This window comes from Silurus aristotelis (genome assembly GCF_946808225.1).
Source record: "Silurus aristotelis genome assembly, chromosome: 23".
In the NCBI taxonomy this organism is placed as follows: domain Eukaryota; kingdom Metazoa; phylum Chordata; class Actinopteri; order Siluriformes; family Siluridae; genus Silurus; species Silurus aristotelis.
Window position 1 is genome coordinate 12,568,088 of NC_139596.1, and position 19,537 is coordinate 12,587,624.

A 19,537-nucleotide genomic window follows, 5' to 3' on the forward strand; every position below is an offset into this window, starting at 1 on the left:
AGTCTTTCTTTCCTAAATTTCACCGTCATGCATTATGCATAAAGACTCCCGCTCTCGTACACAAACACTTCAGGGCCTGCTTTTACTTTTACGCTCTTGCCATGAGCTTGTTCCACCCCCCCCCCCCCCTCTCTCTCTCTCTCTCTCTCTCTCTCTTCTGCTGGTTCTTTCTATCTGTATTCTCCTCTCTGTCTTTTCAGCTGTCTGAGTCTCCTACCATCTTCCCTACGTGAGCATGAATGGCTCGGGATAAGCTATTTCCTTTCTGAACTCTAACTTGATTATTTGTCCTCCATCTTATTTTTTATTTATTTTTCTTTCTTTCCTCATGCTTTGTTTCCCTACACACATTTGTAACAAAAAAAACAACTCATTTAATAAAAAAAATCTTCCTTGGGCCATCAATTTAAAAAGGCCAAGCGTATCATCAGCCTCAGTCTATTTCTTTAATTACACAGTTCCAGGATTGAAAACAACAAAAAATGTTTCATGTGATTAATCCAGTTGTGGCACGTAAATGTGGTCGGTGGTGTGGAGCTTTAATAATGCAGTTCAAATGAGTTCTAAAAGGTGTTTTAAGTTTTTTGTACTTATGAACTTCAGTTAGTTTGGCGTTATTTAATTGGAATTTTTTTTTTATTATTAAAGAAAACATTCTCCTGATTAGTTTCTTCAACCTAATCTCTATTTGTAATGCATATTATATGGACAAAAGAATTTGGACACCGAACTTTTCCAGCCATTTAGTATGTGGTTCTCCCCCAAACTGTTACCACAAAGCTGAAGGGACACAATTGTATATGATCTTTGGATGCGGTAGCATAAAACTTTCCCTTCACCTGAACTCGAAAACCAAAAACCTGTTCTTTTTGTGCACGAATCCATAAAGCTCCATTAAGATATGCTTTACAGTGGAAGATCTTGTGTGGCCTGCTGTAGAGCACCGACCCTACATCTGTCAATGAACACAAAACTCCATAAAGACTCTCCAAAATCTGGTGGAACATCTTACCAGAAGAGTGGAGGTTATTTTAACAGCAACTGGGGACTACATTTGGAATGGGATTTTTAAAAGCAAATATAAATCTTATAGTCAGGTGTCGACAAATTTTTGTCCACATAGTGTAAATGTGTGAGTACAACGGACAAGAATGTTGATTCATTTCTATGTGTTGAGAAAATGTCAAACCTGTTGAATCATAGTTTATTTATACAGAACATCAATGGGCAGTTGTTCTATTTGATTCATATACACATCAAATTGCGTTAAAGTACATCTGTTCATTCAGGTATCTATCCGATCAGCCAATCATGTACTGTAGCAGCAGCATAATGCATCATAATGCAGCGATTATAAAGAAACACGGCAAGAGCATTAGTTCATACTCACCCGTGCATCCCCCTGTATCCTCAGATTCTTATCTAACAGAAATAGAACACGATGTGCTTTTCAGCTCCTGCAGCCTGTTCATTTGATGCCCAAGGTCTGACATTTTCTGAGGTGTTTTTCTACTCACCACAGTTGTAATGAGTGTCTATTTGAACTTGATTACATTTTGCATTTAAAGCATTTGGCAGATGCACTTACCCAGAGTGACTTACAGCTGAGCAGTTGAGGTTCAAGGGCCTTGCTCAAGGGCCCAACATTATATTTATATATATATATATATATATATATATATATATATATATATATATATATATATATATATATATATAATTATTATTTTTTTTTTATTTTTTTTTTTCTTGTCACATGATTGACTGATTGGATTACTACATGAATGTGTGGGTGTATGGATATTCCTGATAGTACAAACAATGGCTGTGTATATGGAAAACAAACTAGTTCTACTGTAGTGACAAATTACACCAAATCAGACTAATGGTAACTCATTTAAAACAAGCAAGAACCATACAATATTTCACATCAGTGTTTATTAGTGATTAATGCTAGAGGTGAAATGAGCCATGAAATATTCTACTGAAATAAAAGTACTGTTCCTTATAATAAAGTTTGACTTAAGTTACTTAAGGTAAGTAAAGTTACCAGTCTAAAAATCTACTCAAATTAAACGTAAAAGTAGCTCATTTAAATTTACTGTGTAAAATTTGCTGAGTTACATTTTTTAACAAGGGAAACAAAATAAGGTGCAATAACAATAAATAAAATAATAAATTAGTCCATGACTTGCGTCTAATGTAAGTTATTGCAGCAAAAAGTCATAATTCAGACAGTGAGCACATGCATTGAACAACTGATTCCATGGCATTTCGCTTTCAGCTGGATCTCGCATCATTGGCATCTGTCTTGTCCGTCTCCATCTTTCTTTCTAGTGAGTTTACCGCGTTTTGTTCTCTGCCAATCAAGCAATCAATGCAGTAGTGTCCATAGTGTGATCCCATGGACACTACTATTTATTATATATATATATATATATATAATTTTTTTATTTAAAATAAAGTTAAGTACAATACATCAAACAAAACCTACTTAAGTAAAAGTAAAATTACAGAATTTAAAAACTATTAGAAGTACACAAAAAACTACGTAATTACAATAACTTGAGTGAGTGTAATTCGTTCCTTTCCACCTTTGATTAATACTCCGCCCCACCACCCAATCCCAAGTACACGAGAAACGCAAGATGAGATTAATTTGGTAATTGTTTATATTCCAAAGTTGTCATGGCTTAAAATCTTGATGAAAATGTTTGAAGTATTTTCCTAACATGCATAATTTACCATGTAAATGTACAATATTATACAGAAAAGACCGGTGCTGGTGTGGGACTCTATAGAGAGTCAAAATCGACTAGAATAGAATCTGATGTGTGGCTTCTGTTTGATTGAAATGAAAACCAGCAGGCACACCGGCCCTTTTTGCCGATAAGCTTGGACACCCCTGGGTTAGAATGTGTTACAGGATGTTTTCCTGTCTTCCTACAGCATGTTGTGACATACTTAATAAGTGCATTCATGTGCCCACTGATGTTTTCCAACAAGACTGGAATGATAAGACAAGATATATCATACTGTACATGGATATGGACATAAAAATGTATCTAACGTTACTTGAAAAAAAATGACAACTAATTTTAATATCAGAAACGTACACTGTGCATAAAACCCCATTAGATCATTTCTTGTTTCTGGCAGCTTAGTGCTTAGGGAATTATCTGTATCAGTGCGTTGGAGTTTAGTATCCTGCTAAGGCTGCGTTCATGCACAGAAATCCAGACTTGATTGGATGAAGGATGTGAAGCATGCTGGGGGTTTATAAGGATGCTGGAGATAAGTGCATGGGCCCGCTGATTGACCTGGCCCTGTGGCATCTTCAGGGTGATGGGAGTGGATTTGCACTCTAATGAAGCAAAACGAGGGAGAGCAGCAACGGGAGGCTAATGTAGATAGGAGCATTTCTGTGTGTGTGTGTGTGTCACATTCCTGCCACATCAGCTGCATAAATAGCAACACAAAGCCGGTTATATTGTTTCTGAAACCTACCTGAGGGAAGAAAACAGGCCTGAAAAAATGAAAGATTATGCATCACAAAGTGCAAGAATCCAGAGTGGGAAAGGAAGAGAAGGCTAAAGAAAGTTCTGGAGAGATTTCATTATCATTTATTAAACCAGCTGCTGGCAGCAATTGTCTGTAACGTTTGATTCTCCTTTGTGCCATAAGGAACAGTCAATTATGGAGCTTAAACTGTTGTAATAATTATACACATTATAATCTCCATAAGATTTTGTCATACTATTTTAATAATGGAGCGGCTAATGAGAGGGAACCGGAGTTCCACGGGCTGCTGACTTGCAAATGTGTGTTCAAGGGTTAAGAAACGTGCACTATTAATTATTCAGCTTTATAGAAAGTGAACAGTGAGCAGAAATACGTTGCTTCAAGATAATATTTCTGAGGAAAACTGGATTTTGTATGTGTGCGTAAAAGAGAGTAAGTGCACATATATAATAAATGCAAATGATGCATTGGAGATTTATTTTATTTTTCTAAAAAAAGAAATCTACTTTCACTTCATTAAGGATATTTTTTATAAATATTCAGATAAAATGTGCAAAGGCCCAGATCCATAATTAATTTTGCTTGCAAATGTCCAAATAAGCAGGGAATCTAACTGAATGGCAACAACCTTTAATATTTCACTGTTAATACAGCCGAGACAAATTGTGATGTTTTTTGTTCCGTCATATTATGAACCACACACACATGCACACGCACACAATTATTAGCCCAGCGTTATAGACTCTGTACAAGTAATTGGACATTTTGTCATTTACTTTTTTGTCATCAGATAAGAAAGTGGGGCTATAAAAATGTAATTTGTTTTAATGTCTGTGAAAATGCTTTTCTTATCTCATCTCATGTCTCTAGCCCTGTAGCTACTTTCTGATCTGATGAGCTGTCTTCAGCTAATTACTTTTCGCAAAATATTTTATATAGGCAAAGGTTTGTGGACACATGACCATAAGATCTGTATATGCTTTCCATTGCACAATACATCCCTGATATACCAATGTAGGGTGAGGAGGCCTGGAGTCATACTAATAAGGTTAAGGTCAGAGCTCTATAGCAGACCACTCAAGATCTTACCCTGAAAACCAATGTAAGGCAAATCTAAATGGAGTTTGCTTTGTACACAAAGGCATTGTCATGCTGGAACATGTTTGGGTCTCTTAGTTCAAGTAATAGAAAAATGAAGGCAATTGTGTGCCTCCAAATGTATGGTACAGTTTGGGAAAGAACCACACATGGCTGGGAAAGTTAGGTGACCTGATCTACATGTCAAAATCGGTGTATTTACGACTAATAATAAATGATTTTGCATTTTAACGAGCCAGAGAAACTGAATTTGGTGATAGTCAAAAGTAAAAAGATCTTTTAACAAATCATCTGCTTCAAAAATAATTGGTGAAAAAAAACAAATATCTTAGAAAAGGATACTGAGACACCATTAATCCCGATATCACTATCGACATGTTGCCAAACCTGGTGATCTTACATCAGTCAATAGAAGACATTACATTGTTTGTGATCTTGACACAAGATAATAATAATAATAATTAAAAAAATAATAATCCGAATTGTCTAGCATCGTTTATTTCTGTCTTCTGTAAGTAACACACCTAAAAAATGAGTTCTGACTACGAACATGGAAAAATAAAGAAATGAAAACACAAGTCAGTTGTAATGCAGCTGCTTTCCCTTTATCTATAGTTGTGCTATCTATTATCTATTAGCTGTGATTAGAACTGCATAAACAAATTACAATTAGATTTCCTATCTCAGCACCTGCTGCAGTCTAAGCCGTGTGTGTGTGTGTGTGTGTGTGTGTGTGTGTGTGTGTGTGTGGTTTTGAGTATATCTGATTTGAGCACCGGCGGCCATTCCGCCCATCATAGAGAGTCCAGACTGTTATTGAACCGCAGCTGACAGATGAACGGGCGAATATAGAGACGGGAAGCGAGCGCACTGACAGGAAGTATTTATCGAAAATAGATGCTACTATGCTTCAGATAACATCGCGTTGATCACTTTTCCATGTCTAATTATACAGGCACAACAGGATACTTTTCTGACATTATCACATAAGCCTTCAGTTTTACACCTTTCATTCAAACGATCACTTCATTACACCATCACGGCAACATCCTGTAAAATCATTATATGTCACAATCCTGTCACAAAGTGAAATTCCTGTGTAAATCTTTCTCCAGTCCTCAGGCCTGTGTACCTTTTACCTCAGGACACCGTAAATTTTCCTCAAGAGATATTTAGTAATTTAGTGGATATAATATGCACGTTCAGGGAATAGGGGAAAGGCCTTATATCTTACAATATGAGTTTTTTTTCTCCTCCAAATAATATACTGAGCTTTCGACACCTCGCAGGTGTTTAAACCCGAGGCGTCCCCTGAGCCAGGCAGAAATGTGTAGCAGTTTGTTTGGATTGGAAAGCGTCTGGGCTATTCTTAGCCCTGTCTGGGGAACCTTTCGGGAATGTTCTACATGCATTTTTTTTTTTTATAATTCCCCCATGTTTTAAAAGTGTGTAGTGCTTTAGTTCACTATATAAACTAACACATTTTATCTGAGAGGGAGATTCTTACAAAACCTTGCACTGTGCAGGAGGTAGATACCTGAATAAAAACCCTACTTTTTGTTTTAGCTGACAGCTCCAAAAAATAGCCAGCGCTTTAATATGTTGTCAGGCTTTTTTTCCCCAAGAGATACTGACTGCAAACATGGATGAGCTATCTCAGCTGATCAGTTCTCTTTCTCAAGATGTTGTTTCCCATTCCATTTCTGCTGCACACACATTCAAATAGAGCATATGATTGATCATTAAGAGTATGCACCCTATGCATAATGGGTGTTGTTGCATCTTAGACTGCATTTTTTTATTAATGTAGGCACAATGTGATGTTCGTTTCTGCACAGAAAGCAGATGAGGAACATTGTTCAGCTCAGAAAAGACGTTGACCTTCTTCTAGACAAAATACTAATCCTATTTAAACAGGAATCAGCTTTAAAGCAAAAGCTCCATGCTCATGCCTCTGCTGGATGGCCTCTGCTCCGCTGCTAATGGACAAGGCCTGCTGCAGACCCGGTGAGGAAAATCACTTCATCTGGCAACACTTGAACCCTGCAGCTGCATGCTCTGTGTGTGTGTGTGTGTGTGTGTGTGTGTGTGTGTGTGTGTGTGTGTGTGTGTGTGTGTGTCTGTCTGCGTACAAGTGTAGGCCTGTGAGGATGTAAGAGAGGGTGTGTGTTTGTGTGTGTGTAAAAATGTAGGCTTGTGTGTAAATGTGAGAAAGTGTATGTGTGTTTCTGCAACAGTCCAAGTGATCACATCCTTCTGGGGATTTGCTTAGATAGGTTTGATGGAACTATCTGTAGGCTAAAACGCAGAAATCAGATTCTCCTTTTTCTTTTTCTTGTTTTTCCAGGTACACTCGCCATGCCTATGTGTGTGCTAAAGTTACACACGTTAATTATTTACTTAACTATTTATTTTTTTACATGATTATTTACAGACGTGCCTGATTACTTAGTTACTTGCAGAATTACTAATATACAGTACAGACCAAAAGTTTGGACACACCTTCTCATTCAAAGAGTTTTCTTTATTTTCATGACTATGAAAATTGTAGATTCACACTGAAGGCATCAAAACTATGAATTAACACGTGGACTTATATATGGAATTATATACATAACAAAAAAGTGTGAAACAACTGAAAAATGTCATATTGTAGGTTCTTCAAAGTAGCCACCTTTTGCTTTGATTACTGCTTTGCACACTCTTGGCATTCTCTTGATGAGCTTCAAGAGGTAGTCACCTAAAATGGTCTTCCAACAGTCTTGAAGGAGTTCTCCGAGAGATGCTTGGCACTTGTTGGCCCTTTTGCCTTTACTCTGCGGTCCAGCTCACCCCTAAACCATCTCGATTGGGTTTAGGTCCGGTGACTGTGGAGGCCAGGTCATCTGGCGCAGCACCCCATCACTCTCCTTCTTGGTCAAATAGCCCTTGATGCCTTCAGTGTGACTCTACAATTTTCATAGTCATGAAATTAAAGAAAACTCTTTGAATGAGAAGGTGTGTCCAACATTTTGGTCTGTACTGTACCTACATAACTACATAACATAATATAACTTCATAACTGCCTCCTATTTAAGTACTTACCCATTCACTTACATATATACCCATTCACCTACTTAATTCAATATTTAGTCAATTTGGCACTTCATGTATGTAGTTACCTGTCAGCATACATACAGACAGACAGCTAGAGGTTACTAGTGATGACTGACCCAAGATTAATTTTGATCTGTTTTCTAAACTTGGTAGTTAGCTTCAGTTCACAAAGTGACAAAGTGAATGCAATATGTCCGCAATCTGCAAAGTGACGTGTAATTCATTACATACAGGCTATGCTGTGTAAATAAGAAACTATTTATTGATAATTGATATGCTTTGAAAACAACTAGACGTCTGGTTGAAAATATAATTAGATGAATATTCTGATTTTAAAAGTATTTTGGTGATTATAATCCAAGCTGTTAACTCTTATTAGATTACTAGTGTTAAACCATTTGAATGTCAGAATTATGTCTACAATCACTGGTTGTGGTTGTTTCTAGAGGGCTTCTTGCTTTATGTTCCATTGTCCAGATAAATCTTTCAAACTGTGCTTTATTATTCTTTGTCTTGTAATTCTTTATCTTATTAATCTGCACTTGCAGCCACTCCTGCCTCGTTATGCCATTAGCCCATTTGCTGAATGTTATTACACATTAATGACACAAATGAGTCACAGTAACAACAACAAATTTGCAAAAGATGGTTTATCACTTTTTTTTTAATTGTAAGCAGCCGTTATTTTCGACTATGGCTAATTTAGCTAGCTAGCTCATGCTACCACAGAAAACTAGTGTTGATTAATTTAACACATTTTCTCCTGTCGTATGGCTTTATACACTTTAATAGTATATTACAAATATGTTATCATTTTGTAGACTTTCTTTTCAGAACTTTACAGATGTTAATTTGAGCAAAAGCATTTTAGCAAAAGCAATGACAAACATGAAACCTTGCAATTTGATATCCCTCTGCTGCTAATGTCCTGTTATTACCAATGATGCATTGTTCATCTTTTGTCTAATTCTCAAAATAGATAATGGAAAACGAAATGCACTAGCTTTGGCATCAGCTTGATTTTGCTTTATGAAGAACCTCTGACTGCTATGTTGTTGCATCATTATTTAGCAATAAATGTATAGCTTTAGAGTGGTAGTTTAGCCGTTAAGGTGCTGGATCATTGTTTGGAAGGTCGGGAGTTCAAGCCCTGGAATCGTCAAGCTGATACTCTTGGGCCCTTGAGCAAGGCCCTTAACTCTCTGTGCTCCAGAGGTGCTGTATCATGGCTGACCCTACTCTCTGACCTCAGCTTCTGAGCAAGCTGGGATATGTGAAGAAAGAATTTCACTGTGCTGTGAAAGCTTGCTAATGAAAGGAACTGAAGCTTGCTAATGAAAGGAGTGATGTGTTTCAGCAGTGTTAGGATTTCTACTGTAACAACCCCTTTGCATGATAATATACAACCACTTGTGTATGTGCATTGCAGTATACTGGAGATAGAAGCTGCCATTCATCTGTTCATGCAGGAAAGTGTAAATAAGACAGTGGGGGAAGTGAAGTGTGCCTTAATGAGCGAAGGAATGAATTTAGAAAATTTTGCAACCAAAGCTGGTTGATAGGTGGTGTGATTTGCACACTGTGCCTCATTACCCCCCCCCCCCCCCTCTCTCTCTCTCTCTCTCTCTCTCTCTCTCTCTCTCTGTCTCTCTGTCTGTCTGTCCTCATACTGCCAGACACAAGCATCTGGCTCTCACTGGATCTGTCATCCTGTCAGTGCAGAGACACAATTAAAAGAGCACTGAGGATCCAGGTTCAAATTAATGATGACACCTTTGCTTTTTTAGGGCATTTTTTGGCTACATATATTGCTGGTCTTGACCTTGTTCTGGTGACCTTTTTTATGAGATACTTTTATGATTTTTTTTGCTGACGGTTTCCTTTTTTCACCCATAACCCCCTACACACACACACACACACACACACACACACACACACACATTCCCATTGCATCATTGGGATGTCTGTTCATCTGAAATGCGTCTAGTACAGACAGCTCCTTTTGTACAGTGACATCTCATACAAAGGTTCAGAGCCGACTCGCTTCCTAGGAAGTGCCGCCCTCTTTGTTGTTTCATGGTGAACCAAAAAGTGATTTTAAGAGAAGCCTTGAGCCTGCTGTTCACCACATCAGTCTTTTGTCATATCTTAACTGACAATCACGCCAATCCCTAATCTGTTTTTTAGACTCCTCTTGACTGGTGTGTAAGGCTGAAGCTCAGAACAAAGCAAGCAGTGCAGCGTGGCATCATTTTTTGGCATCCTTAATTCCCTCATGCAGATTTGCCTAATTATTTGTATATGATGAAATACTTTTGACATACCTCAGCATTTCAAGGATACCTCGATTGCCCAAGATGATTTTTTTTTCAGTCAAGTTGTATTGATCTATGGTTCACATGATGGGGGAATAGAAAAAAAAACATATGGCATTTGAGGTCAAGTACTGAACAATATGTGTGTTTTGTTTGATTAAGCTTTTCGAGTAAAGCTCACATGCATCACGAAAACACTCATTGCTCCTCTGTGTGCTCAGTATTAGTGTTGTATCATTTGGGCGGTTTCTGGAGATGCTGTTTCTGATGTGTGTATTCATGTTCTTCCATTTTTATGCTTCATAGCTGTCATTGTTGGTGTTTAAATCTGTTTAATGTTGGAACAATCCATTACCATAAGCTGTAGCAGTACAATTTTCACAGCATTTCCTTTCACCAAAATTAGACTGCAAATAAAAAAAAGACATCATACAAGCTGCTCTGTTTCTTTATCCATCACTCACATGCATGGGGAAAAAAGCTGTGTATATCAGAGAGGAAGCTATCATCTGGCTTTTTCTTCCTACGAAGCAAATTTCAGCTGCATTTTCCGCTTTGTATCGAGCCTTCTATTACCCTGTCATGAGTAAGGAATGAGTCAAGGTGAGAGTGTCATTATGGGAGTATTATATCTGCAGATATGCTGCAATGAGCTTGTCAGGATTTATAATGCGTGGATGAGGAATCCTCTGACACACTGCGGCCTCATCGTGTTTCATAGAGCTATTTTAGATATCATCTAGAGCATTGGAGTCATTAGAGTTAGCATGAGGAACCGGTCACTGGTATGATTGGCTGCCTGCTGCCTGTATGAGCCAGATGAAGACACCCGAGGTCACAGTAACACCAAGATGAACGTTCTCTGTGTTCTGGGACTATCCGAATGAATTGAAAAACGTAGACCCCTCTTCTGTAATTTAATTGGAAGGTCACCAGTCATGTAGTGCCAGCAAGCTCCTGATTAGCTCTCTTGAATCATTCTTAAACTGCTGAAATGACACCTCTGTGACACGCCGTCATGCCGACAAATATCATAAGTGGCATGGAGCAGTCTCATTGTTTTTCATCATATTGATGGAAGACACAGGCAGTGAAGCACTTTAATATTGATACAGCAACATAGTCCTCACTTTTGGCTTTATTACTTCATACACCAAGTATATATATATATAATTTTATTTTATTTTTATACTAACCAGACATTACATTATGACATTATAACATTATGACCGGTGAATGAATAACATGAGTATCTCAAAGTTGACGTGTTAGAAACAAATGGCAAATGGATGTGAGTGAGTTTGACAAGGCCCAAATTGTGATGGCTAGATGACTGGGTCAGAGCATCTCCAAAACTGCGGCTCTGACGGGATGTTTCCGGTCTGCAGTGGTCAGTATTTATCAAAAGTGGTCCAAGGCTCATTGATGCACATGGGAAGTGAAGGCTGGCCCATGTGGTCCGATCCAACAAAAGAGCTACTGTAGCACAAATTACTGAAGAAGTTAATGGTAATGTTTGATGTGTCACGACTGTGTTTATAAAATTATGCCTGATTGGTGTATGTGTATGGCAAAAATAATGCAATAACTGCACTTTCAACATTTATATTAAAACACTTGTTCTTTAATGTACACCTGTATATTATTGTTTCTGTGATAACTACTTACACATGGACTTTTGTGGCAGATCTAAGCCTAAAGAAGAAAATGTGATTGTATATTATTGTTTATATATCATAAAGCTTTCTGTACATGGATTTTTTAAATACTTTTATATAAAGGAGTATCCAGGGGCATCAAATAACTTACTTTTGATTTAATGCTATGGGAAAGTCTTCTGGACAGAGATATGCTTTCATGAGTGTTCATGATAGATTGGGAAAAAAAACAGACTGCTTTTTAGATGGTAAACTTGTTTTATGGACATTCCCCAACATCAAATGTGACTATAAATGGATAAAAGTGTGTCATTAATAAAAAATTACATGTAATACTTGGCATCTTGCTGTGGAATAAGAGCTCTGATCATATGGAATGAATGAAAACGAATCAGCTTTGGGGTGGTAACAGTGAAACATTATCACTGATTCTTTTTCTATAACAGAAAACACCTACATATATTACATTCCCTATATATGAACAGTACATATGAGTTCTTCACTCAAACATATTTGTAGATTGAGCATTTGTTAATATGATTATTTTTTACAGGGGAAAGATTTTGTGGGGTTGGTTGGTTTGTGTTTTTTTTAGTTTGTGTTGTGACGGAATTTAACCAATGTTTTCACAGTTCAAGATTCAAGATTCTTTATTTACCATAAAATTCATGTGCTTTTTGAACATCCCATTCCGTGTTTGGTCTCTGTTGGCTGTTATAATAATCTCCACTCTTCTGGAAAGATGTTCTACTAGATTCTGGAGTGTGCTTGTGGAGATAGCAGACCACTCATGATCTTCCACTCCAAAAGATTGTAAACCATATTTTCATGGAGCTTGCTTTGTGCACATTGGCAATGTCAAGCTGGAACAGGTTTGAGTCTTCAGTTTAAGTGACCATTTAATTAAAATTAAATGTATAAATTTTATATATATATATATATATATATATATATATATATATATATATATATATATATATATATATATATATATATATATATATATATTAGTGTGTGTGTTTCTCTCATACTGTGTAATGTTTATTTAATGTTTGCTTAATTTATATACTATATAATGTTATATAGTTTAGTTATGTCATCCTTAAACAATAATATATGATCGATATACACAATGCTGCACTGTTTTTTTTTTTTCCAAGATTTCCTTTGGAGTACAGACCAATACAGTACAGATCAATTATTCCTCACTGCGCATACACATACAAAGAGTAGACACTGACGTGACATTTTTCATCCGAGCACCATGCAAGCCAGACATACTGTATCAAACGAACCACATCGCACATTTGGGTCTGATATTCTAACTGACAAATCAATAATCAGCTTATCTTACTGACCATGGGACATTCAGAGCAGTTTATTCAGATAAGCTGAGTGAAAATAAGCTGTTCTATCCTGATGTTGGTTTGCAGGGTGGGAGCTATTGTCCTACCTGTTGCTGCTATCGTCCTGACACTGACTATACAGACTTTATCTGTTGTCAAACCTGGATTAAGTTGTCATCAGGAATATTTCAGAAGATTCACTCAGGCACACACAGGGATTTGGGAACACTGGTTTGTTTTGTTAAACATATCAGGCCAGTGGACTCAGTCAGAAGGTATTTCTTTCATAGTTGTTTCAACACCAAGCTAACTGAAAGGAAAACAGGGATGTTGTGTTGGAGTATACATAAAACCGCCTTTTACGTTTTTCTTTGGTGAGTGACTAAATGTAACTAAGCGCCATGTCGAATGTAAAGCTAGAAAACAAAAAAATGTCAAGAAGAGTCTGTGTGCAGTATGATTCTCAAGGTCGGCTACATACAGCATTGAGGCTTGTACATGACGTTTGAGTGTCAGTATGTTTTAATAGATTGATATTGATTAACTTACCACTTATTGTTATTGTTTCTATTACTGAAAGTTTACACTTTGGGGACTTGAGTACGGTGAGTGCTTTAACTAACCGTGTTCTAATAAACAAAAAAAAATGTAATATGATGTTATCTGTACAGAGGTGTATATTTATCTCCAGAGTCTCCAGAGTCAGGACTTTGTAATAATAAGAGGTACGGTTGTTTCTTTCTATAGCTTTCTATATGTTCTTTTTAGAGCTACAATAACATAAACAATAAGTAGTGCTGACAGGATCCCCTTTGTGCTGATACACAATAAATAATTAAGTATATGGACAAAGGTATTAGGGCACCTGACTTTTCCAGCCATATGTGGTTCCTCCCCAAGCTGCTAAGACATTTAGTATTCGGATGCAGTAGCATAAAATATTCTATTTATTTAAAGTCGGAGACCCAAACTTGTTCCAGCTTGACAATGCACCTGCGCACAGTCCATTAGGATATGGCTGACATGGGTTAGAGTGTTAGATCTTGAGTGGCCTTCTATAGCGCTCTGATCTCAACCCTAATGCACATAATCTTTGGGATGAATTGGAATGCTGACTGCACCATCACTACCTGACTTTACTAAAACACTTGTGGCTCAATGAGCACAAATCTCCACAAATACACTTCGAAATCTAGTGGAAAATTTTCCCAGAAGAGTGGAGGTTATTATAACAGCAAATTGAGACTAAATGTAAACTCTAATGGTCTTATGAAAGATGTCAGATCTTTTGACATTAAAAGTCAGTAAAGTAAATAATAATGAGGAATGTTAATGGTTATGTTATTTTTAGGCAGAGATGGGAAGTAATAAAGCACCAATTCTTTGTTAATGTATTTAAATAGATTTTTCTGGCATCAGTACTTTTACATTTATTTTTCAGACGTTTTTTTAATTTCACTAATTATATTTTTACACTAATATCTGTACTAGTATTTGTACTTCCTTATTTTCCATCTCTGATATTCAGGCATTAACAATATGTACATGGCACAATTGTCTTTTTGTCATTCGTCTACCAACTTGGGACCAGGTTGTTAAAAAGCCATTTGTCACTTTTTAAACAAAGTCAAACATTTGATGAAAGAAAAGAAAAACTGTGGGCAGCACTTTCCATAAGATTACAGGTAAAACTTGTTGGAGAAATAAATGGGATGATTGAGGCCTAAATTTGTTTTGAAATTATGGGTAAATGGTAAATTATGGTAAATTAGAGTAGCTTCGGTGTAATAAACTGCCAATTTACTGTGTAATGAATACACAAGTGCTTCATTTTAGTAAAATTAGCAGCACAAGTAGTAGCATTGACGATAAAGAAATCTGTGCTAACCAGTGCTGGATATTATAATTCTTCTGTCAGTTAAATAAAAAACCCTATTAGTAGTTATATTACTATTCCTAATTTATAAATCCATCTTCTGTAAAAGCTATACTTTCCTATTTTCTAGTATTTGTGTGGTGAAAAGTCAAGGACCAATCTCACACAATTTACTTTTAGTTTTATTAACCTTTCAGTATCAACAAAGTTTATTTCATCCACAACACACTCAGAAAGCTCTCCCCGAAGCCAATTATGTGCAATTTCAAATCTGTGACTTGCCAATCTAGCGTGAATGGCGCAGCTGTATTAGCATGTGAAGATGATTCTTGAGTAGTGAATTTCACATTCACAGCTGAAATTCCAAAATGGCCTGCATAGGCCTTTCTTTGTGTTCACCGCTTGCAAAAGCTGGAGATGTTCTCGTGAGCTTTAGGTAGAGGACTGAGGTCAATAAAGCCTCTTAGAGAACTGAAGTGGACAGCTGGTGTAGTGTAAAGTGGGCTCTAGTGTGAGCTATATTTGAGTATAAAACAAGGACAGTGGTTTTCAATGTAGAGAAAATCTACAGGAGGAGAAATAGCTTGTTTATGGACATTAGGCTAAAAATTATAAGATTGCTTTTGTCATTTGCTTTCTTCTCTCTCTCTCCCTCTCTCTCACTTAATCTCTTTCAGAAATGAGAAATAATTCATCCATAAAATGATGGACCAGCACTTAACGGTTTACTTAACAGGGAGATAATTTTCAACCAAACACATTTGGGTAAAGGTAAACACAAAGTGACTCGATGTAGCACTCTCGGGCTCATCAGCACATGCTGTACACTTGCAGACAGTCTGGCGAGGGCCAGTGGAGCCAACACTCTTTACACAGTGAAGATGCTGAAAAGGCTGATTGCTTATGCATTGGGTCCACACACCACTAAAACGGAACAATTCTGTTTGCTGATCGTTCTTTGTTCGTCTTTCGTGAGGATTAATGTGGGAGCGCTTCAGCTGGATTCCCGGTTAGTATGCAGACCGAGTCTCTGTAACTGCGGCAGTGAGCTCATCAAAGCCATCATTGGCCTAAAAAGCCCCATCCATGGGTAATGAATGAGCTATTGTAATCTGGGGCTGAGGTCTATCAAAAGCCCTGAGACAAACAGAATGGACTGAAGCGGAGGGGGCTTCTTTACAGATGAGACTCTTTACCAAACAGCTCACGTCGTTTAATTAACATGGCTGAAATAAAAGCAATTTATTAATTATTCCTACACTGATTCTTTATTGGTGGCAGTTAGATGAAACATGGGTAATTTACATTTGCAACTAATAGAATATTTCTGATAATAATAAGGCTGGTGACATTTGCATTCCACTGATATTCCATTTACAACTGGGTATGTAAAGTAAAGAGGGAAGGTCTTTATAATAAAAGTGTCCTACACACCGTGTCCAATATACTTCCAGAAATCACCTCAAGATTTGATTAAACTACCATACTTATAAAACACTTTTTCTCTGGCAAATGCCAGCAGAATGGGAATGTAAATCATTAAAACGCAATTTAATTTCTTTTCAATGTGTAAATTAAGTGTCACGTTTTAAACACTACACTATTTCCATGTGGCATCTATTGTATGTTGTGAAAAATGTACCCTCCAACAACATTAATTAACCCCTCTTAAAGTTTCCATGCATAGACTAAACACCTTTTTCTTTTTAGCTTATTTTAACTTTATTCACGAATTTTTTTTTAACATGATTGCCATTTCTCTGTAAACCCCCACATGCAGTAAACGTATGTTAGCATATCACGTGTTACGTATGCAATCGCACTCCTTTAAATTCATTTTTCTGGTATACCAAAACATGGTTCTTTAGTTTGTGGAAGGCAATCTTGAAAAGCTTTCTGATAATATGTACTTTATATGTATATGATAATATATCTTATGTATATTATAATATAAACATGTAAAAATGCTAATTATTCCTATGTTTGGCAAGATTTCCTAGATTTTTGTATCCTGGATGGAGTATAAACACAGAGATTTACTCAAGTAAGCCATTGGATTACTTTCCGCACATGACTTCTATATAAGGTTTATATAGCACCAAGGATTATTCTCATTACAAATTTAAGTAAATTTAACTAGCAGTTATTTATTCTGTTTTTCCCAATAAGTACATTTGATCCATTTGTTAGTTGTACAAATAAAACAGTCAACCGGATGTTACTTCCTGTAAACAAAACTTCTCTCGTTTATGCTGACACTGTACTGTACACATAATCTGTTTCAAACAGCTGTAGCACTCAAGTAAGTAAATGTGCCTACCTAAGATGATTACTTCTCGTCACATTCTCACTTGCACACACACACAAACCATGCACCTTACACATTTACTTGAAATAATTAAATACAATTGAAGCAACTGAGTAATTCTTTTTTTTTTTTTGTGTAAAAATCACAGCTTTGTTTATGCCATATTTACTGAATCATTGTAAGTGATCCACATTCATCCTGAAAGTCATAGGTTTGGCAGGAAACTGCCATCTTTAAAAAATCCCCAAGATCATAGAGAAGAAGACATCCAAAGTAAATTTTCTTACCCAAATTGTAGACTGAAGGTAAAAAATTAATTAACAATATTTTATACACACACATATATACATACATACATTTTGATGATTCCACCGTAAGTCAAAATATTGTACAATAAGTATTTGAACACCTGTCTATCAGCTAGAATTCTGACCCTCAAAGACCTGTTAGTCTGCCTTTAAAATGTCCACCTCCACTACATGTATTATACTAAATTAGATGCACCTGTTTGAGGTCGTTAGCTGCATAAAGACACCTGTCCACCCTATACAATCAGTAAGAATCCAACTACTAACAAGACCAAAGAGCTGTCCAAAGACACTAGAGACAAAATTGTACACCTCCACAAGGCTGGAAAGGGCTACGGGGAAATTGCCAAGCAGCTTGGTGAAAAAAGGTCCACTGTTGGAGCAATCATTAGAAAATGGAAGAAGCTAAACATGACTGTCAATCTCCCTCGGACTGGGGCTCCATGCAAGATCTCACCTCGTGGGGTCTTAATGATCCTAAGGAAGGTGAGAAATCAGCCCAGAACTACATGGGAGGAGCTGGTCAATGACCTGAAAAGAGCTGGGACCACCGTTTCCAAGGTTACTGTTGGTAATACACTAAGACGTCATGGTTTGAAATCATGCATGGCACGGAAGGTTCCCCTGCTTAAACCAGCACATGTCCAGGCACGTCTTAAGTTTGCCAATGACCATTTGGATGATCCAGAAGAGTCATAGGAGAAAGTCATGTGATCAGATGAGACACCATCCCAAGAACACCATCTCTACTGTGAAGCATGGGGGTGGTAGCATCATGCTTTGGGGGTGTTTTTCTGCACATGGGAATGGGCAACTGCACTGTATTAAGGAGAGGATGACCGGGGCCATGTATTGCGAGATTTTGGGGAACAACCTCCTTCCCTCAGTTAAAGCATTGAAGATGGGTCGAGGCTGGATCTTCCAACATGACAATGACCCGAAGCATACAGCCAGGATAACCAAGGAGTGGCTCTGTAAGAAGCATATCAAGGTTCTGGCATGGCCTAGCCAGTCTGCACTCTGCACTGTGATTTAAGAGAATAAAGAATATACATATTGTAGTTCATTTATGGTAGAACATTTGTTTAGTCTGTATTTATAAAGCTCATCGGGATTCAGACATGGCAACACATCAAGCTGAACAACCAACACCAACCACATGTGGACAGTCATTTACCCCAACTCATGCATCCAACCATTCTGAACATATGTAGCGTTATACAGCACCTCACAGCACGAACACTACTGTTAAAATCATAGCCATGAATACATCTGGCATTGTTTAAAGAATAAAATATGAGTTGTAAAGTAATTGTCATCCTACCTAATGGTCATTGACCTTTTGACAATCTGTTTCAAATATGCTTTTATTTCATACAACAGTTCATACCTGCTGGTGTGCTGTATATGGAATGGCGATGAGCTGCTTTCTGGAAACTTGGACACGTTTATCGAGGGCCACAGATGGATGAACAGAGCCTCCACCCTTTCCAAGCTCCTCGCCTTCCCCTAGAGGAACGGGCCTGAAATGTGCTGATTTGACTCTCTATCCAAGCGGCTTCTGCAAATATTTTGCTTGAGCAACCCTTATGGTGCCATTTGGCGTGGGTGTGAGAAAGGATTACAGCGATTTACTGAGCCGTTTGTTTAATAGGCATGCAAATGGCTTCCCAGCATGTGAATCAACTCAGCTACATCAGGACAGCTTGTTCGCACATTGTGCAGATTTGTCCGTTGGGTTCAATCATAGGTCCATCTTGGTTGAGAAACTTGATTCGTGTGTGAAACTTGCATAATGAGGCTTTCGGTACATGCAGAAAATTTTTGGGTCGTGGACAAGATATCACAGAAATGGTGGCATGGTCGTCCTGGCCGTCATGTTATATATCAAACTAATTTCTAGTGAAGTTTATGTACTTTAAGGCTGATGCAATCTAAATTCACACCCTGCTCTCTGAGGGGCCATTTTTGGGGTAATTGGTGCCAGTGATGTAGAAACAGAGAGGTAAA